Below are 8600 nucleotides of genomic sequence, written 5' to 3'. Positions count from 1 at the left end.
ACATTGTCTTACACTGACGCCTACTGGGCAGGTGGGAAATAACGGGTAACTGCAGCACTGGTGTCTAGAAACTGAAATTTTGTTTTCCTTATTGCATCGATCTTTAAGAAGCATCTTTCTTACAACTATCCTAGTTTTGAGCTTCCATTTCCCACTTCTGCTACTAAATGTAAAGGTCCATATTAGATTTTAAGTTTCTTAGGTTATGACGATTTCATCCAGTTAAAATGTTAAAAGCCCAAAAATACCTTTAATCAATGTCATTCCATAGATATATTTACCATTTCATGATGAACAATAATCACACTCATTAGATGTGACCTTAATGTTGCAAGCATTGCAGCTGTGAAAAGCTGATGTCAAGTGGGACCAATGCAGAGTATGGACATTCTTCCTCCTAGATTCCCCATTGGTGGCAGCAGTGAGGCACCCTCTAATCTGGATCAAAACACTCCACGTTTAAGATACACAACAGATGAATATAGGGGAAGGGAAGGAAAAATAAGATAAAATCAGAGAGGGAGGCAAATGATAAGACTCTTAAATACAGAGAACAAACTCAGGGTTGCTGGCGGGGTGTTGGGTGGGGGGGGATGGGCTAAATGGGTGATGGGCATTAAGGAGGACACTTGTTGGGATGAACACTGGGTGTTATATGTAAGTGATGAATCACTAAATTCTACTCTTGAAATCATTATTACACTATATGTTAACTAATTTAGATTTAAATAAAATTTAAAAAAATAAACAAACAAAAACAAAAGCACTCCACGATGGCGGTAAGAACCATCCACGATGAATGTGATAAATTCTTTCCTTGAAGGTTTCTCCAGGGATCAGGACCCTAGTAAAAATTCATCCAAGTGTTTCATCATCCTCATGTTACAAAACCATCTCTCTCCTGCTTTTATCTAAAAGTTTCTTTTGTTTGTTCTCCTAAGGTTTGCAAATGATTAATCAAATTCTATTCATAAACGCTTTACAAAATATACCAGTAGGTTATATTCTCATAATTATCTCCTTACCAACCCCTTTGTTGGTACAGAGTGAGCACTTAACTGGTATCAAATGTGGTATGACAAAGTAGTAAAGAGCTTTAGAATCAGGCTGTGGTGTTACACACACACACACACACACACACACACACACACACACACACACACATAAATATAAGATATAAAATATTTTAAAATATATATTAATTTTTTTTAATGTTTATTTTTGAGACAGAGAGAGACAAAGCATGAGCAGGGGAGGGGCAGAGAGAGAGGGAGACACAGAATCTGAAGCAGGCTCCAGGTTTCAAGCTGTCAGCACAGAGCCCAATGAACCATGATATCATGACCTGAGCTGAAGTCAGACGCTTAACCGACTGAGCCACCCAGGAACCCAAAAAATATATACATATTTTTAACTAGGCTCTATGCCCAGTGTGGGACTTGAACTCATGACCCTAAGATCAAGAGTCACGTGCTGTCCTGACTGAGCCACCCCCAAACCTTTTTCACTGTACTTTTTCTTTTGTTGATAATGTAATCACTTTGCCGCATCTACTGCGAGAATGAAGACTACTCTCGGCAATCAGACTGTCGACATTGCAGAAAATGTTGACATCACTCTAAAGGGATGCACTGTTACTGTGAAGGGCCCCAGAGGAACCCTGCGAAGGAACCTCAGTCACCTCAATATAGAACTCAGTCTGCTTGGAGATAAAAAGAAGAGGCTCTGCGTTGACAAATGGTGGGGAAATAGAAAAGAACTGGCAACTGTGTGCACCATCCATAGTCACGTACAGAGCATGATGAAGGGTGTTACCCTGGGCTTCCAGTACAAGATGGGGTCTGTGTATGCTCACTTCCCCATCAGTGTTGTTCTTCAGGAATGGTTCTCTTGTTGAAATCTGAAATTCCTTCAGTGAAAAATATATCCATAGGGTTCAGATGAGGCCAGGTGTTGCTTGTCCAGTATCTTGAGCCCAGAAAGATGAGTTAATGCTTGAAGGGAATGACGTTGAACTTGAATGAAACCCAGTTGCTTGATTCAGGCATGCCACAACAGTTAAAAAGAAAGATATCAGAAAATTTGGGGATGGTATCTGTGTTTCTGAAAAAGGAACAGTTCAGCAGACTGATGAATAAGATCTAAGTTGTCCAGCTACAGAAACAGCAAGAAGGCAGATGATTTTTCAGACTTACTTGTGATATTTTGAAGATGCAATAAGGAGTGCCTGGGTGGCTCAGTCAGTGAAGTGACTGACTCTTAATTTTGGCTCAGGTCTTGGTCTCACGGTTGGTAAGTCTGAGCCCATTGGGTTCTACATTGACAGCATGGAGCTTGCTTGGGATTTTCTCTTTCCCTGTCTCTCTGCCCCTCCCCCCCTCTCAAAATAGATAAACTTAAAAAAAGATACAATAAAAGCTGTATTAGTTTGGGGGAAAATAATATAATCATTAAAAGTACTTTCTAGTGAGTTCTGTCGGTTTTCTCGTGTTGTATGTATACGTGTGTGTGTATGTATATGTATGTATGTGTGTGTATATATGTGCATTTATACATGTAATAGACTATTATTCAGCCTTAAAAAATAAGGAACCTCTGCCATTTTTGATGACAACATGGATAAACTTGGAGGGTATGATGCCAAATGAAATAAGCCAGTGAGAAAAAGACAAATACTGCATGGTATCACTTATATATGGGATTTCAAAAAAAAGACAAAGAAGTTAGACTCATGGAAGCAGAGAATAGAATAATGGTTTCCAGGAGCTTGGAGACTGGGGAAATGAGATATTGGTCAAAGGTTACCAACTTTTAGTTATAAGATGAATGACTTCTGAGGATCTACTGTATAGCATAGTGACTATAGTTAATAATGCTGTATTGTATACTTGAAATTTGCTAAGATTTGCTAAGAGAGTAGATCTTAAGTGCTCTAAACACACACACATACAAAGTATAACTATATGAGGGATGGTTGTGTTAATTAGCTTGACTGTGGCAAACATTTCACAATGTGTACATGTATCAGATCATCATGTTGTACACTATATATATTTATTTATTTATTTATTATACTTCAGTAGAACTGAAAAGGTGAAGAGAGGAAGACAGCATCCAGGTTCTAAGCCTGATAGCATTCATTAACACATGTCTGGGAACAAATAGATCCTGGTATCATCTGGGGTTTAGAGGAGCCCTTGAGAGATTGACACCAGGTATACTTGGAAGGTGCCTGGAGCAGAGGGGACATACAAGTTCAGAGAGAGGAGAGGGAATGGATTTGTGACCCTGAGAGACAGATTTGGAGGCTCCTCCCCCTTCCTAACTGTGGATCTCGGGCAGTTACGTTGCTTCTCTTTGCTTCAGTTTCTTCATCTGTACATGGGGATAGCAATACCACTTTGTATAGCTCTTGTGATAAATTAATAACACAGTGCATGGCACACAGTAGGTGCCAAATTATTTCTATTTTGTTTCAAAAAGCATACCATTTGCTCTGGCCCTGTATACAGTCTGAATATCCTCTTAGTAACACTTCTTTCATGTGATAGATGCCATTTCTGGAAATCCTTAGGGCTCAAACCTTCCTCTGTTCATGTTTTCTAGTTGTCACAAATGATCTCTGTCTTTCTCTCAAACTTCTCAGACACCCTTTGGCCCTCACATTGTTTGCTTCAGACTTTAAAAAATGGTCTCGGATTTATTTGTTTAACAAATATTTTTGGGGCTCCTACAATGTGCCAGCACTAGGGGTAGAGCAGTGAGTAAAACATATGAAAATTCTTGTCCTTATAGAGCTTTTACTCCAGGAGAGGAGGACGGAAAGGCAAGTAGAGCATATGAGTTGTCAGGTGATCAAAAATTGCTAAGTAAAAAAAAGAAGGGCAAGAAAAGAGATAGGGACTCGTGTGTGTGTGTGTGTGTGTGTGTGTGTGTGTGTGTGTGTGTGTTGGGGGGAGATGGGTTTTCATTGCTCATAGAACTATATGGGGGACAAGGAGCTCTGGGCTTCTTGTGCTGACAGAAAAAAAAAGAGTTATAAGTATTCTGGGGTTGGTCTTGATTGTCTCGAGGAAGATAATGGTGTGAAATGGGAGGGTTGGGGAGTTGGTGTGTTGGGCTCTTGCCAGAAGTATTAACAGTCCCCTCTTGGTTCCTGCCAAAGGCAATGTGGAAGAGAATGTGGGGAGAACTTTCTTGATCTTATCTGGAGCTTGGAACCAGTTGGTGGGCTTCCCTTTTGATTCCCTCTGTCAGGCAGTGGGGATTTTGTAAATGTTGATTGACTTCTTGGGACTCAGTCACTGACAAGCATTTGAAGAGAGAGGGAGAGGGAGAGAGAGAGAAGAGAAGCAGAAGGAACCTCAGATGTTACCTTCAAGGAGCCTATCCTGTTCCTTTGGAACACAAGAGATTAGTAGAGAATCTGATATAGTCCTTCAGAGGATGACTTCCTAGTCCTCTTCCTAGAGCAGCTATCCTAAGGTATGATACCAAGAAATATTGGTAAGAAAATATTTAGCAAACATGGCAGAGTGGAGGGGGCATTGGCTGGGAGAGAATCTGTGTTCTCCTGTAGGCTGCCTGACTCTTGGGCTGCTGCACTACCCCTCCAAATCTGTTTCTTTTTTTTCTTCTCTATAATGAGGAGGCTGGCCTCTAACGTCCATTACCAATACAGAATTCCATGACTGTAAGAAGAAGTTGGAATTTTATCTCTGTTGTTGGAGTTTTCAGTAGAAAATAGAGGGCTTTAGAGCATAGATAAGAGTTTTCATTTATTTTTTCTTTTCAGTTGATTTTGGAAGAAAGGGCCTCAGGAAAGGAAGAGTTGGCTTTTGTTTTTGGTTTAGAGGTAGATTACATTTCTTGGATCTTAGCCAAACATAACAGAGTGGATCTTTCAAAGAGTGAGAAAAAATTGGCAGAATTGCTGCCTTGATGAAGAAAGCTTTTCCACTCAGTTTTCTGGAGGAGGGAGAGAAAAATCCCGGGAAACCAACTTAAATGCCCCCATTGGGAAGATGCCTAGTCCCTCTACATTGAATTAGATGCTCTCTCCTCTGTTTTCACAGAAAAGTAAGGAACAAGTTGGAGCCAAGGGATAGCAAAAAGGGAAATGACCCCACAGAAGAGTGGCAGTGCATATAAGATGAACATTTAGGACGTGTGTGATTAATGAACAAATAAATGAAAGAATGAAAGCAAGTTAAGACCAACCAATAGGTAAGAGAAAATGGGGAAATCAGAAAACTTGACTAAATGTGGTTTATGAGAATTTAGAAAAGGAGTTATCCCCAGGACCCAACATAGCTTCACCAAGGACTGGTCTTGCCAGTAATCTCACTGGTAGATCTTCAGACTTGTAGGTTGGAGGATGGCTGTGGACAGAATCTATGTCAATTTCAGAAAAAATCAGTTAAAGTCCCCCTTGTTTGTTTGTATTGCTTGAGATGGTGAAATGCAGACTCGATCATACTGTTAGGTTAATTTCAGCTGGTAGAAATAACTTTATTCAAATAGTGTTGATTATGCCATTTTTCTTCCTGGAATGAGGTATCAAGTTGGGCCCGACTATTCAACTTTTTTTTTTTAATAATTTATTTTGAAATAATTATAAATTCACAAGAAGTAATAAAAAATGTATAGAAGCATGTATGTTTCATTCTGTTTCTTTCATTGATAACATTTTGTATAGCTATAGTATGGTATCACAAACAGAAAATTGGTGTTGGTACAATCCACAGAGTTTATTCATATTTTACCCAGTGTTACATGTGAGTGTCTTTGTGTGTGTGTCTGTGTGTATGTGTAGACTGTGCAACTTTATTACATGTATAATTACAGTATAAGTTAAATGTATAACATTTTCATACAGGTTTTTGAGCATAAGTTTTAATTTCTGTGGGATATATGCCCAAGGATGCACCTGTTAGGCTATAGGATAATTATATGTTTAGTTTTAACAATTTAGCAAATTATGGGGAACCTGAGTGGTTCAGTCAGTTGAGTGTCCAACTCTTGATTTTGGTTTGGGTCATGATCTCATGGTTGTGGGATCAAGCCTCATGTTGGGATCCATGCTGAGTAGGGAGCCTGCTTGGGGTTCTCTCTCTTTCTCCCTTAGCCCCTCTCCGCTGCTCACATGAGCTCTCTCTCTAAAATAACTATAATAAAAAAAGCAATTTAACAAATTACTATCCAAAGTAGCTGTACCATTTTACATTCCCATCAGCAATGCATGATTGGCCTGGCTTCTAGGATTTAGTATTATTACTATTTTTAATTTTAGCCATTCTGATATGTGTATAATAATACCTCGCTGAGGTTTTTTGTTTTTTTGGTTTTTTTTTTTTTGCTGAGGTTTTAATTTGCATTTTCCTAATGGCTAAGATGTTGAACATCTTTTCACATGTGTATTTACTTGCTCTCTGTATATACTTTTCAGTTAGATTTTTGTTCATGTCTTTGTGCATTTTCTAATTGGATCGAATTGGATTATTTGTTTCTTATTGTTGAATTTTGGGACTTCTTTTTTTTTCAAGAGAATATTAAATCATTTATTGATTACACATGATAATGGACAATACACAAGCTTTAATCCCATCTATAATTTTATCTGATACCATAATTCAATTTAGATATATTGCATAGGATGTGCCAACAATCATATTAATAACTAAATAAACTCCAGGACTTTGCTTGGGTGACCCTTTTAATGCTGAACTCGAGGTCACAACACATTAACTATCAGTTCAACCACACCAACGTTTGTGGAGACAATGGCTTCTGTGCCCAAGCAGGTTGCAAATAAATTTCAAATGGAACCTGGCATCACCCTGATGGAATTCTAACTTCACACTGTTGGGGTAGTTTACCAAGATGGCTTCAGACACAGCACATTTTAAAAAAGACACATTTATTCAGCGTCATGATCAGACTATTACATTTAGCAATCAACAGCATGGGTGCAAAAAAAAATAATCTACATTAAAACCCTTTGTTGGAATGCTTTACACTTTGCACAGAACAGAAACTAAAATAACCTGTTATACAATTAGTCACAAATACAGTCCTCGAGTTTTTTGCCCATACACATGAGTATTGTCTAACACATGTCTTCTTTGTAGCAGCTAGGCCCTGCCACCACTGTGCTTGGCTGAGTTCACAAATCTGTTGTAACCTGTAGCTTTCCTGTCACTTCTCTGGCTCTCCTCTCCTGCTAAGCTTTGTTTCCTGGCAGTAATTAAAACCTTCTGCCACCGCCATAGCTACTGCTGCTGCTGGAACCGCCATAGCCGCCTTGGTTTCGTGGTTTGACAAAGTATTGGCCTCCACCACCATAGGGGCCAGAGCTTCTGCCTCCAAAACTTCCTCCTTTCATGGGTCCAAAATTTGAAGATTGATTGTTGTAATTGCCAAAATCATTATAGCTTCCACCACCTCTAAAGTTGCTTCCATCATTACCAAATCCGTTATAGCCATCCCCACTGCCACCGTATCCACCACCACCTCGACTGCCACCAAAGCCACCTCGCTCACTGAAGTTTCCTCCACAGCCAAAGTTGTCATTCCCACCAAAACCACCTCCACGACCACCACCGAAGTTCCCAGAACCACTTCGACCTCTTTGGCTGGAAGAAGCACTAGCCATCTCTTGCTTAGATAAAGCTTTCCTTACTTCACAGTTGTGGCCATTCACAGTATGGTATTTTTGAATGACAATCTTGTCTATAGAGTCATGGTCGTCAAATGTTACAAAGGCAAAGCCTCTCTTTTTGCCATTGCCTCGGTCTGTCATGATTTCAATCACTTCAATTTCCCCATATTGTTCAAAATAATCTCTTAGATGATGTTCTTCAGTGTCTTCTTTAATGCCACCGACAAAAATCTTTTTCACAGTTAAGTGGGCACCAGGTCTTTGAGAATCTTCTCTCGAGACAGCCCTCTTTGGTTCTACAACTCTTCCATCCTCCTTGTGTGGCCTTGCATTCATGGCTGCATCCACCTCTTCCACAGTGGCATAGGTGACAAACCCAAAGCCTCTGGAGCGCTTGGTGTTTGGATCTCTCATTACCACACAGTCCGTAAGCGTTCCCCACTTACCAGGAAGCTCAAAATGGCTCCTCAGACTCTCATCGTTGTTTCAAAGCTCAAACCTCCGATGAAAGCTTCCGCAGCTCTTCAGGCTCTTTGGGAGACTCTGACTTAGACATGACGGCAGTGGGAGGGGAGACTTTCACGATGCTTACTCAGCGACATCCACGGGTGGAAAGGAGTAATCTCGAGACTTCTTTATACATTCTAGAAACAAGTCCTTTATCAGACACCTGATTTGCAAATATTTTCTCCCAGTGTATAATTGATCTTTGTAATCCTCTTAACAGTGTCGTTTACAGAGCAGAAGTTTTACATTTTGATGAGGTGCAATTTATCAAGTTTTCCTTTAGTGGATCATGCTTTTGGTGTCAAATCTAAAATTTCTTCACCTAATCATGAAGATGTTCTCCCATTTAATTTGTAAAAGTTTTATCATTTTATGTTTTATATCTATGTCCATAACCCACTATAGGTTAATATGTTCAACTTAAAATTTTTTT

The 8600-nt window shown here is 39.5% G+C and overlaps 2 pseudogenes; one reads left to right on the top strand and one right to left on the bottom strand.

Moving 5' to 3' along the window:
* The first annotated feature begins 1268 nt into the window (after positions 1 to 1268).
* Positions 1269 to 2939, top strand: LOC112866684 (large ribosomal subunit protein uL6 pseudogene; annotated as a pseudogene).
* Positions 2940 to 6902: 3963 nt separating this feature from the next.
* Positions 6903 to 8216, bottom strand: LOC147583324 (heterogeneous nuclear ribonucleoprotein A1-like; annotated as a pseudogene).
* Between the last annotated feature and the right edge of the window lie 384 nt (positions 8217 to 8600).

Source organism: Puma concolor, chromosome A2 (genome assembly GCF_028749965.1).
Source record: "Puma concolor isolate L17-30 chromosome A2, mPumCon1.1.hap2, whole genome shotgun sequence".
Lineage (NCBI taxonomy): Eukaryota > Metazoa > Chordata > Mammalia > Carnivora > Felidae > Puma > Puma concolor.
The sequence above is the reverse complement of the archived record's forward strand: the minus strand, read 5'-3'. Positions and strand labels throughout refer to the sequence as shown.